Consider the following 12259-nt stretch of genomic DNA (forward strand, 5'->3'; position numbering starts at 1 on the left):
AGGAGAAGGGGACGACCCAGGATGAGATGGATAGATGGCATCATGGACTCGATGGACGTGAGTCTGAGTGAACTCTGGGAGTTGGTGATGGACAGGGAGGCCTGGCATGCAGGGATTCATGGGGTCGCAAAGAGTCGGACACGACTGAGTGACTGAACTGAACTGAACTGAATCATATTTTTATTTTCTTTTGTTCTTAGCCTAGTTTCACTTGCTTATAGGGTGCGTGCTGTGTGTAGGGGCCTTGTGCCTGGCACGTCAGGCCAAAGTTCCCAAAGTGAAAAGGCTGCACTGATACCTCAGCTGGGTGTGCTCATGTGGAGCAGCACTGAGCTCACACTGTGATTCAAGATGGCAGAAGATGCAGACCGTGCGCAGAGATGTTGCACTGGGCACTGCAATTTGGAACTGAGTGTAGCTGCACTAGACCCAGGAAAACACTCTGCACCCACTGCCCCAACAAAACCCCAATAAAGCAGCCCTGCTCAGGCCTATTGGGAAGAGCTTGTTTTCTAGAGCTGAGCTGGCAGATCTCCATCCTCTGATAAAGATTTCCTTTGCTTCTAAATCAAATTCAGTTTCATTATATTGGCTCAAATGACACTGGACAGTGTGAAAGACATTTTATATTTTACAGTGGAACAAAAATATTTAAACATAAAAAAAAAAAATTTCTCTTTTGGCCTCCTCTCCCTCCTCTACTGTGCACTGTGTATCTGCATTATGCTTCAACCAAACCTCTCCGCTGGTAGAAATACCTACTCCGTCATAAATGGCAGCATTCTCCGAGCATCAAGACAGCCTTTTGAAAGACAATAATCCTTCTCCATCTTATAAGAAGACATGATGACCCACTAGTGTGCATTTGCAGTTATGGAATGTGCAAACTGTCATTTAATGTAGAGCCCTGTTTCAAAAAACATAGATGACTGTGCTTTGACTTCTAATGGGTAGAATAGTTCTGGGAGCTTTCTAAGAGGCTGTTCTTAATTATTCCTCAATTTGGCTCAAATAAAATTTTCCATTTCTTTGGACACGGACAGACATTAACTTTTCATTGACAGCAGGAGGATCTTTTATGGTGCCTGACTTGAAATTATTGATAACAATTTGTTAAAGAGCTCACAAAGCTCTGGAAAACATTTGTTACTATAAAGGCTAATAAAATAATAACATAATATAGGATATTTCACATGCTACAATATGAATGAAATATGATAATGAAGATGATAATCAAATGAAGATCTACATAGGGTGAGGTTCAGAAGGGAGATTTTGTCACTCATGGAATTGGGTTGTGTCACCCTCTCAGCATTTGGATATGTTAGCAATGTGGAAGTTCATCAAATCTCATTTCAAGAGTTTCTATAGAGCTGAATTTCTAGCCCCACCCCCTTCCAATTCTGTAATCTCCTGGTTTTTCAAGTAACCAACCTCATCTTGATGCTACTTAAGGACTCCAATCTCAGTCACCTCATTAGCATAAACTCCTGTGTGCTCAAAAGGGATTTCTCATAAATTAAAAAAGACGCTATTATCACTAAGAAATTTCAAAGGCTTGGGGAGCCCTGTGCCAGGAACCAGGGAGAGGCATCAAATACATTTCTTATACCACAAATTGTTTTACTATGACATGTAAAAATTAAGCCCAAAACTGTTTTACAGTTTAAACACAACAGCTAAAACTGAAATATTTAGAAGAAAACATTGCAGAAGATATTGTGACATGGGGTTAGATCAAGATATGTTAGCACCATTTATAATAGCAATAATAATAAATTGGACTTCATAAAAGTTACAAACACTTGTACTTCAACAAATACCATGAAAAGAGGGAGAAGACAAGACTCATATTTTTATATCATATGTCATATAAGGGGGTTTTATCCAGAATATACATAAAAGTCTTACACTTCAGTAGTTAGAAGACAGACAATTCAAATTAAAAATTATCTTTTAAAAAAGAATTCACCAAAGAAGAACTTTTACCAAAGAGTGAAGAAGTGAAGAGTTTTCACCAAAGAAGAATAAAAACATTTAGAAATACTAGTCATTAGGGAGATATAAATTAAACCTACAATGAAAATCTTCTCTACTCACTGGAATTAATATAATCAGCAAGGCAAGTGCTGTTGAGGATGTGGAGAAACTGGAACGCATATACTGCAGGCAGAAATTTAAACTGTTACAGCTATTTTGTAATATATTTTATCTGTTTCATAAAAAAGCTAAAAATAAATTTACCATGTGACAAGCAATCCTATTCCTAGGAATCTACCTGACAAAAATGCATATTGACACAAAGATATGCACATGACTATTCATTGCAACATTATTCATAATAACCCTAAACTTAACACAATTAAACTGTCCATCATTTGGTGTATGGATAAGCAAAATGCAGTATAACATACATGGGATACTATTTAGAAATTAAAAAGGAGTGAACTACTGATGTTCTGTGCTATGCTTAGTCATTCAGTCCTGTTAAGTCTTTGTGACCCTATGGAGTATAGCCCACCAGGCTCCTCTGTCCATGGAATTCTCCAAGCAAGAATCCTAGAGTAGGTTGGTTTGTCCTTCTCCAGGAGATCTTCCCAACCCAGCAACTGAACCCAGGTCTCCCTCATTTCAGGCAGATTCTTTGCCATCTGAGACACCGGGGAAGCCAGAACTACTGACACATGCTGCATTTTAAATGAAACGTAAAACACTGCACCACTGAAAGAAGCCAGAAGAAAAAGAAGAGATAATTTACGATTCCATTTATGCAGAATATCCAGAAAAGGCAAATCTATACACAGAAAAGAAATTAGTGGTTTCTTTTATCAGGATTCAAAATATCAGGAAAGATATTTTTGGGGTATCCTAAAACTAGATTGTGGTGATGATGGTACAACTGTGTTACTAAAATCATTGTGGTTTAAGTGTTCAGTTCAGTTGTCACTCAGTCGTGTCTGACTCTTTGCAACCCCATGAATCCCTGCACGCCAGGCCTCCCTGTCCACCACCAACTCCTGGAGTTCACTCAGATTCAGGTCTGTCGAGTCAGTGATGCCGTCCAGCCATCTCATCCTGGGTCGTCCCCTTCTCCTCCTGCCCCCAATCCCTCCCAGCATCAAAGTCTTTTCCAATGAGTCAACTCTTTACATGAGGTGGCCAAAGTACTGAAGTTTCAGCTTTAGCATCATTCCTTCCAAAGAAATCCCAGGGCTGATCTCTTTCAGAATGGACTGGTTGGATCTCCTTGCAGTCCAAGAGACTCTCAAGAGTCTTCTCCAACACCACAGTTCAAAAACATCAATTCTTTGGCCCTCAGCCTTCTTCACAGTCCAACTCTCACATCCATACATGACCACAGGAAAAACCATAGCTTTAACTAGATGGGCCTTGTGTAACAAATCTCAAAAAGCTGTTTAAAAATATACATTACTGATCTTCCATAATTAATTTTGTGTCAGAGTTTGAAGCCTCATATTAATTCAATTGCCATCTGGATTGGTTCTGTTTTAGCTCTGAATGATTTCAGAAACTTGTTTTGTTTCTTAGCTCCTGTTCAGTCTCCCCCTCATGGAAAGACCCACTACACAAGTTCTTAGGCAGAAGCAATCAGCTAATAATATGCAAAATGATTATCATGAGAGCAAGAGGTGTCTTTGTATGTTTTATCAAAGGTTTGCTTAGAGGGTTCTTTGTTTGGATTTACATTCTGAAACACATATCTTTTCTTCATTTGGTGGACAGCATGAATGATTTTGGATACCATGAATGATTTCACTTTCAGAGATCCAAATGGCAACATGAAAATTGTCTTTTCCTTCAATTTAAGCACAAATAAAATATGAAAATAAGAGTTTTATTTGGTAGCAGAAACATCACCCTTGCTGTATGAAAATGTCTGTACATAAATGAACAGTTAACAATCAAATAAACAGGAAAAGTGCTGTGGGTTTTCAGAGGAGGAAGATGGGCAAGACAATGGACAGTAAAATAAGTGGGAGTTGCCCAGTGTCGGACTGATGAAAAAGAGCATTCTGAGCTGTGAAAATTTTTTTTAATTAAATAAAATTTGAAGACCAGGATCAAATTGCCCAGTGTCTGAGTAATGAAAAAGAGCATTCTGAGCTGTGCAAATTTTTTTTAATTAAATAAAATTTGGAAACCAGGATCAAGGAGCTGTCATGCTCTGAGACCACAGCAGAGCTCAACAACCAAACAAACTTCTCTTTGTTCCTGGCAAGAACTCAGTCAGGGAAAAGTCAAAGACTCTGTTCATAATAACCCTCCCAACTTTCTCTTCCTCTCTATAAGAGCTCTCCTTCCTTTGCTATGCATGTGAGTCACCATTGTTGCAGGCTCTAACTGTAATTCTCTGCTGATCCCAAATAAACCCAACATTGTTGAAGAAATATCTGGCAGTCTGTTTGCATCAGGTCAACAAAGAAGATGGCATGTATAAAAAGTTAGTGGAGTTGTTGCTTCTTTAAAAAAAAGTTCAATAAATATTTGTCATAATAAAATGAATTTAGTAAATAGGCATTTACAGTAGCTCTGATATGAGTCATCATTGAAAGACTAATAGAAGATACAGTTTGAGAGGTTGGAGTTGCACTGTTAAGAGTCTTGTACATCTTATAAGAAAAGTGGAATTTATTCTTTAGTCAATGTTAAGCCACTATTTTCTTTGTTGCATTCAGAACACATTATTTAAGAATGCAAAAGGACCTATAATATATTTGAGATATTTCCATAGTATTTGATAATTATTTTTTCATAAAAAATAGTTTTTACAATCTTCAATTTTTATACCCATTGGGAAAAAAGTGAGAATCATTATTACTTGGCATTCAAAACATGACATTAAACAGGATTTATGTACAGAAACACATATATACACAAATATGGAAATACAGATAAATCTATGAAAACATAGAAATAAAAGTAAAGTAATATGTGAGAGAGTTAAACAATAAATTATGAGTATCATTACACAGATTGATTTGCAAAATATAAAGTCTGTATATTTCTGAACAAGGTTCTAATTAACATTTAGCAATTACATTCTTTAATCTAGTCCATATATGTCCTCCAGTCCAATATATTGCTTGAGTCCAGGAAGAAGGGGATCAAAATAGATACAGGGTCAGTCCCACCCCTAAAGTCACTTTCTAGTTTCATGCAAGCTATTTTAATACTCAGTCACTTCTTAGAGTGGCCACAGACTGTTGCCTGCTTTGTGAACTTTTAGCAATTTACACTAGTTCAAATTAAATGATGGCAGCAAGAGCATTCATATGATTTGGATTACAGTAAATCCCTTACATATGAACAAGTTCCATTCTGAGGGCATGTTCATAAGTCCTATTTGCTTGTAACTCCAACAAAGTTAGTCAAGGTACGCAATTAACACAATCAGTTGTACAGTATTGCACTGTAACAGGTTTATAATACTTTCCACATAAACAATACATAAAAAACACAAAAATAAAACATTTTAAGTTTTACAGTACAGTACCTTGTAAACTACAGGAATACAGTACAACAGCTGGCACACAGAGGCTAGCATTGAGGGAACAGGCAAGAAGAGTTACTGACTGGAGAGGCATGGGTGATGGTAGGGCAGAAGGATCATCAGCAATAGGAGACTGAGGGCAAGCTGCGACTTCACTCACGCCTGACATAGACGGCACAGCTTCTGATTCTTTGCTGTAACCAGAGGCAAGTTCACATCTTTGAGAGTTCACAACTTAAATCTTCCTACTTAAGCACTTACTGCATTGTTTTCAACAAGATGAGCTTACTTTAAGTCTCCATCAGTAAGAGATCTTCCCTTCTCTTCTGTGGGTCTCTTTAGAAAGGATACTCTAGTTGAAGTTGAACATTGGTATCTCACAAATGCCTAAACATAATTCTTTCTACTGATCAAAGAGTATCCATCTTCTCTGGCTAGGCCTTATTTTTCTACCAAAGCTATAGGTTGGTCAGTCAATAGTCTTAAAACAGTCACAATGCTAGTCAAAATGTAATGAGACTAGAGAAGATGAACAATTAATTATTCATCTATTTAGTCAAGTTATTAGAGAAGGTTCAGAGTATACATCTCCCTAACAAAGTGTTCCTTGAGGAAATAGTCAATGCCTTTTTGCTGTTTGTTTTTCCTAACTTAGTATGCCCAGCACCAAGGACATAACTGGCATATAAAAAACCCTCTCTTGAAAGAATGAACAATGGGCCATTATAACATTTATACATAAAACCATACCATATATCTTATATAAAAGGAGTCACTTTATAAAAAATTTCAATGGACTATTTTGGTATTAAATAGATATTTAAATATGATTTTGTGTACAATATGGAGATAGAAAACAGGCAAAAAAGGTCCATTTCTCTTGGCATTCTTTAGTCAGTGTTTTAAAAAAGAGTTAATTTTTTATTTGTTTGTTTTAAACAGATAAGTGGTAATTGATTTCATGAAAGATCACCCGCTGATTGTTTAGCTGAGGACAAAGTTCTACAACTGATTTACTGATTCACTTGAGTTAATGTCTTAAAGTCAGAAACAAAATAGGAATTTTTTCCATGGAAATGAAGTGCTCCAAGACAACAAGTAGTCCTTCTGATATGGTTTACAGAGAGGCTTTAATGATTTCCTTCAAATGAGATGTCTGAGTTTATACTGAAATAGGCCATATAAGTTCTCTGATGTACCTGGACTGTGAATACAGTGTTATGGGTATTTATTTTAGTAAAAATTAGAGTCCAAGTATAACTTCTGTGGTTGTCACCATCTCATCTCACAATACAATTGTACTATAAATTGCTCAGTCTCATTTTAGCTGTCTTTGGTTTCCTTTATACTTTGTGCCCACATGTAATTCTTAGTTTGTGTAAGAAATTTATATAGATAATTTCTTGTCTGCAATGGCATTTCCCTTTATTTCGCTTGAAGTTCAAAGTAATACTGGCTTCTGGATTTGAATTATGAGAAAATTAATTGCTCTTAACTCTCAGTAGGAGAATCCTGCAGCTGGGCAGCTCAGAACAAGAACGTTCCTGTCTGCATTGTGCCTGTGCTTTTTACTGATTAGTTCATTATGTATGAGAACATGTGCCACCTTTGTTCACCAGTCTGCTTACTCTTGCTAAATATCACATTCTTAGAAGGCCTTTGGAATTGAAAACAGCCTAAAACTCTGTTGAGATTTGTGAATGTCATCTGTCTGGTTAGAATTGCACATATATCGTGCAACAGTAGCAAAGATGCATCCATAATAGCTGTCAGCTAGGATGGTCATTAAGCTTTGTCTGCAGTCGAGATTCCTGTGCCAGATGGCATCTCAGGAACACTAGACAGAGCGTGTGAAGCTGCCAAGATTCATACTGTGCCCTTTTAAGTTAGGGCTGGTGGAAGAATAAAATAAGCAAAAGACCCGTGAGAATAAAACTCTTAGCAGTAGCTTTCTAGTTCCAGGCCCTTTAGATTATATGCAAAGACAAATCTGTTTTATAATAAGATGGATTTTTAAAAAATATTTTTAATGTTATAAACATTACTCAGATTTATAAAATGTATTTTTCATGATGATACTGTACTTCAAATGGTGATTTTTTATGCCTTTTGTGTCATGTTTAGAAGGTATTTCAGATATTTCTGATCAATGTTTTATTTTATTAAAAAGTTTTCCCTATTATATATTTATATTTAGAAATTGTATAGGCATGAATTTGCAATCTAATTTTAAGTAGATAGCTAATGATTTCAGAACAATTTATTATATATAGAGTTTTCATGCTTTTGAAGTTCCATGTTTATTACACTAGATTTCCTACTTACTAGAGTCTTTTTCTGGGATATTATGAATCAGAGTATAATACATTCTTTTGTAGGCTAGTACAAGACTATTTTAATCATTTAAAATTAGGTAGAAGAAAATTCTTTTTTCTCTTTAGAAAAGAAAAAATGATACTCATTTTAGCTTTATCTACCTATGAGTTCCTCCAAATTCATTTTTGCATTACTTTGTCAGTTTCTTTTCAAAAATATCCTGTTTAAAAAGTGATAGACATTATACCAAATATGCATAATAATTTTGTGATATTGGAAGGAAACAAAGAAACTTGTTATTTGAGGAAATAATTCTTTTTACAAGTATTTAGATTGGATTGCTCATTAAAATTAATTTCTCTTTTTAAAGGTTTACAGATATTTAATTTTTAACAGATGCAACAGTTGAACATATGACTAAAAAAAATATCGTTAAGGAAATCTAACCAAGAGGTATTCACCTGTTCCACAGTACCTCTGTCGTCCTTCCCCAATAAAAGGACGCATACTGCAAGATTGCGGCTTAACTGGCCTTACAAAATAGTGGTGAGTATTTACAGGGATTCTATTTGGATTTAAAGGTGCTTAGGATTTTCCATGATACATTTGAGAAGATGGCATGGAGAATTAAGTTGCTTGGAAGAGCTGTGATGATTTGGAGGGATGCTTAATAAAAGTAGCTTTGAAGGGATTTAAAACCTGAAGACCAAGGAAGCAGGCAACATGTCAAACTCAACAGTGAACATTTCCCTGTACAGAGTTGAAATACCCAGTAGCAATGCTTTGGGGTTCTTTGGTTCAATCTCAAAACAACAGAATGATCTCTGCTCATTTTAAAGGCAGACCATTCAATATCACAGTAATCCAAGCCTATGACCCTACCAGGTATACTGAAGAAGCTGAAGTTGAATGGTTCTATGAAGACCTACAAGACCTTCTAGAACTAACACCCCAAAAAGTTGTCCTTTTCATTGTGTGTGTGTGTGTGTGTGTGTTAGTTGCTTATTTGTGTCCAACTCTTTGTAACCCCATAGACTGTAACCGACCAAGCACCCCTGTCCATGGGATTCTCCAGCCAAGAGTACTGGAGTGGGTTGCCATTTCCTTCTCCAAAAAGAAGTATAGAAAGAAAGAGAGTGAAGTCGCTAGACATGTCCAACTCTTTGCAACTCCATGGACTGTAGCCTACCAGTGTCCTCCATCCATGGAATTTTCCAGGCAAGAGTACTGCAGTGGGTTGCCATTTCCTTCTCCACCTCTTCATTATAGGGGACTGAAATACAAAAGTAGGATGTCAAGAAATACCTGGAGTAATAGGCAAATTTGGCCTTGGAATACAAAATGAAGCAGGGCAAAGGCTAACAGAGTTTTGCCAAGAGAACACACTGGTTATAGAAAACACCATCTTCCAACAACAGAAGAGAAGACTCTATACATGGACGTCACCAGAGGGTCAACACCAAAATCAGACAGATTATACTATTTGCAGCCAAAGATGGAGAAGCTTTATACAATCAGCAAAAACAAGACTGAGAGCTGACTGGCTCAGATCATGAACTGCTTATTGCCAGATTCAGACTTAAGTTGATGGAAGTAGGGAAAACCACTAGAACATTCAGGTATGACCTAAATCAAATCCCTTATGATTATACAGTGGAAGTGTGAAATAGATTCCAGGGATTAGATCTGATAGGCAGAGTGCCTGAAGAACTATGGAAGGAGGTTTGTGATATTGTACAGGAGGGGGTGATCAAGACCAGCCGCAAGAAAAAGAAATGCAAAAAGGCAAAATGGTTGTCTGAGAAGGCCTTACACAGAGCTGAGAAAAGAAGAGAAGCCAAAGGCAAAGGAAATAAGCAAAGATATACCCATTTGAATACAGAGTTCCAAAGAATAGCAAGGAGAGATAAGAAAGCCTTCCTCAGTGATCAATGCAAAGAAATAGAGGGAAACAACAGAATGGGAAAGGCTAGAGATCTCTTCAAGAAAATTAGAGATACCAAGGGAACATTTCATGCAAAGATGGGCTCAATAAAGGACAGAAATTGTATGGGCTTGACAGAAACAGATGATATTAGAAGAGGTGGCAAGAATACACAGAAGAATTGTACAAAAAGATCTTCATGACCCAAATAACAATGCTGGTGTGATCACTTACATTGAGCCAGATATCCTGGAATGTGAAGTCAAGTGGCCCTTAGGAAGCATCACTATGAACAATGGAATTCTAGTTGAGATATTGGAAATCCTAAAAGATGATGATGTTAATCCTAAAAGTGAGGTGCCACACTCAAATTGCCAGTGAATTTGCAAAACTCAGCAGTGTCCAAAGGACTGGAAAAGATTTTTTTTTAAATTATAATCCCAAAGAAAGGCAATGCCAAAGAATGTTCAAACTATCCCACAATAGCAGTCATCTCTCATGCTAGTAAAGAAAAGCTCAAAACTCTCCAAGCCAGGCTTCAACAGGACATGAACTATGAACTTCCAGATCTTTGAGCTGGATTTAGAAAAAGCAGGGCAACCAGAGATCAAATTGCCAACATCCACTGAATTATTGCAAAAGTAACAGAGTTCCAGAAAAACATATACTTCTGCTTTATTGACTACACCAAAGCCTTTGACTGTGTGGATCACAACAAACTGTGGAAAATTCTTAAAGAGACAGGAATACCATATCACCTCATCCACCTCCTGAAAAATCTGTATGCAGGTCAAGAAGCAACAGTTAGTTCTGGACATGGAACAGCAGACTTGTTCCAAATAGGGAAAGGAGTATGTCAAGGCTATATATTGTCATCCTGCTTATCTAACTTATATGCAGAGTAAATCATGTGAAATGCTGGGCTGGATGAGCACAAGCTGGAATTAAGATTGCCAGAAGAAGTATCAATAACCTCAGATACACAGATGACAACAGCCTTATGGCAGAAAGCAAAGAATCGAAGAGCCTCTTGATGAAAGTGAAAGAGGAGAATGAAAAAGTTGGCTTAAAACTCAACATTCAGAAAACGAAGATCATGGCATCTGGTCCCATCACTTCATGACAAATAGATGGGAAACAATGGAAACAGTGAGACTTTATTTTCTTGGGCTCCAAAATCACTGCAGATGGTGACTGCAAGCCATGAAACTAAAAGATGCTTGCTCCTTGGAAAAAAGCTATGATCAACCTAGACAGCATATTAAAAAGCAGAGACATTACTTTGCCAACAAAGGTCTGTCTAGGCAAAGCTATGGTTTTTACAGTAGTCATGTATGGTTGTGAGAGTTGGACTATAAAGAAAACTGAGCACCGAAGAATGGATGCTTTTGAACTGTGGTGCTGGAGACTCTTGTGAGTTCCTTGGACTGCAAGGAGATCAAACCAGTCTATCTTAAAGGAAATCAGTCCTGAATATTCATTTGAAGGACTGATGCTGAAGCTGCAATACTTTGGCCACCTGATGCAAAGAAGTGACTCACTGGAAAAGACCCTGATGCTGGGAAAGATTGAAGGCAGGAGGAGAAGGGGATAACAGAGGATGAGATGGTTGGATGGCATCACTGACTTGATGGACATGAGTTTTAGCAAGCTCCGGGAGTTGGTCATGTACCAGGAAGCCTGGCATTCTGCAGTCCATGGGGTTGCAAAGAGTCGGACATGACTGCGACACTGAACTGAACTAAAATTTGATATGGAGAGACAGAAAACATGGAAAAGGGATACGAAATTCTAAAAAAGTAAGAAGAAATGAGGTCAGAAAAGGAACAGGTTGCTGGCTCAGTTAGGAAATAAGGGTAAGTTTTATTCTGAGTGTCATGAACACACTGGCAAGTTTTGAGCAGGAAAGTGTAATGATCTGAATTTTGTATTAAAATGATCCCTCTAACTGCTTGGTTCAAAGTAGAGAGTAGGAACAGTGTTGGAATCAAAACTGGTCAGGAAAGAATTATAGAAATTCAAGCGAAAGCTGTTGGCAGTCTCATACAAGGCTGGAAGCATTGGAATGGTAAGCAGTCATCAGAAGTTGAATGTTCTGAAATGACTGTTCTGACAGATTTTAGTGCTATACCATATAGGAGGTATATAAGTAAAAGGTTTTAAAATGGAGCAATGAAGTTGAAATTAACTGACATGGGGAAACTTAAAAAGCAACAGGTTTGTTTGAAGAGAGTAGAAATCAAAAGATTGGTTTTGTACAAGTTACACTGCAGCTGCCCAGTAGATATAAAGTAGAGATTCTGGGCAGATGGTTTGGATATCTGAGTCTGATTTGTTAGGAGAATTCCTGGTTAGAATAGCTTCACCATTTGGATATTTCCTTTTCACTCTCTGTGCAAACTCAGTTTGAACACACAACAATATGTGCAAAATGATAGTCTATCTCACCCCAGTCATAATGATTAGAACAGAGGAAAACATTCACTCAAGCTGAATCAAAGTTGTTT

The sequence above is a fragment of the Capricornis sumatraensis genome, chromosome 5, assembly GCF_032405125.1.
Source record: "Capricornis sumatraensis isolate serow.1 chromosome 5, serow.2, whole genome shotgun sequence".
Lineage (NCBI taxonomy): Eukaryota > Metazoa > Chordata > Mammalia > Artiodactyla > Bovidae > Capricornis > Capricornis sumatraensis.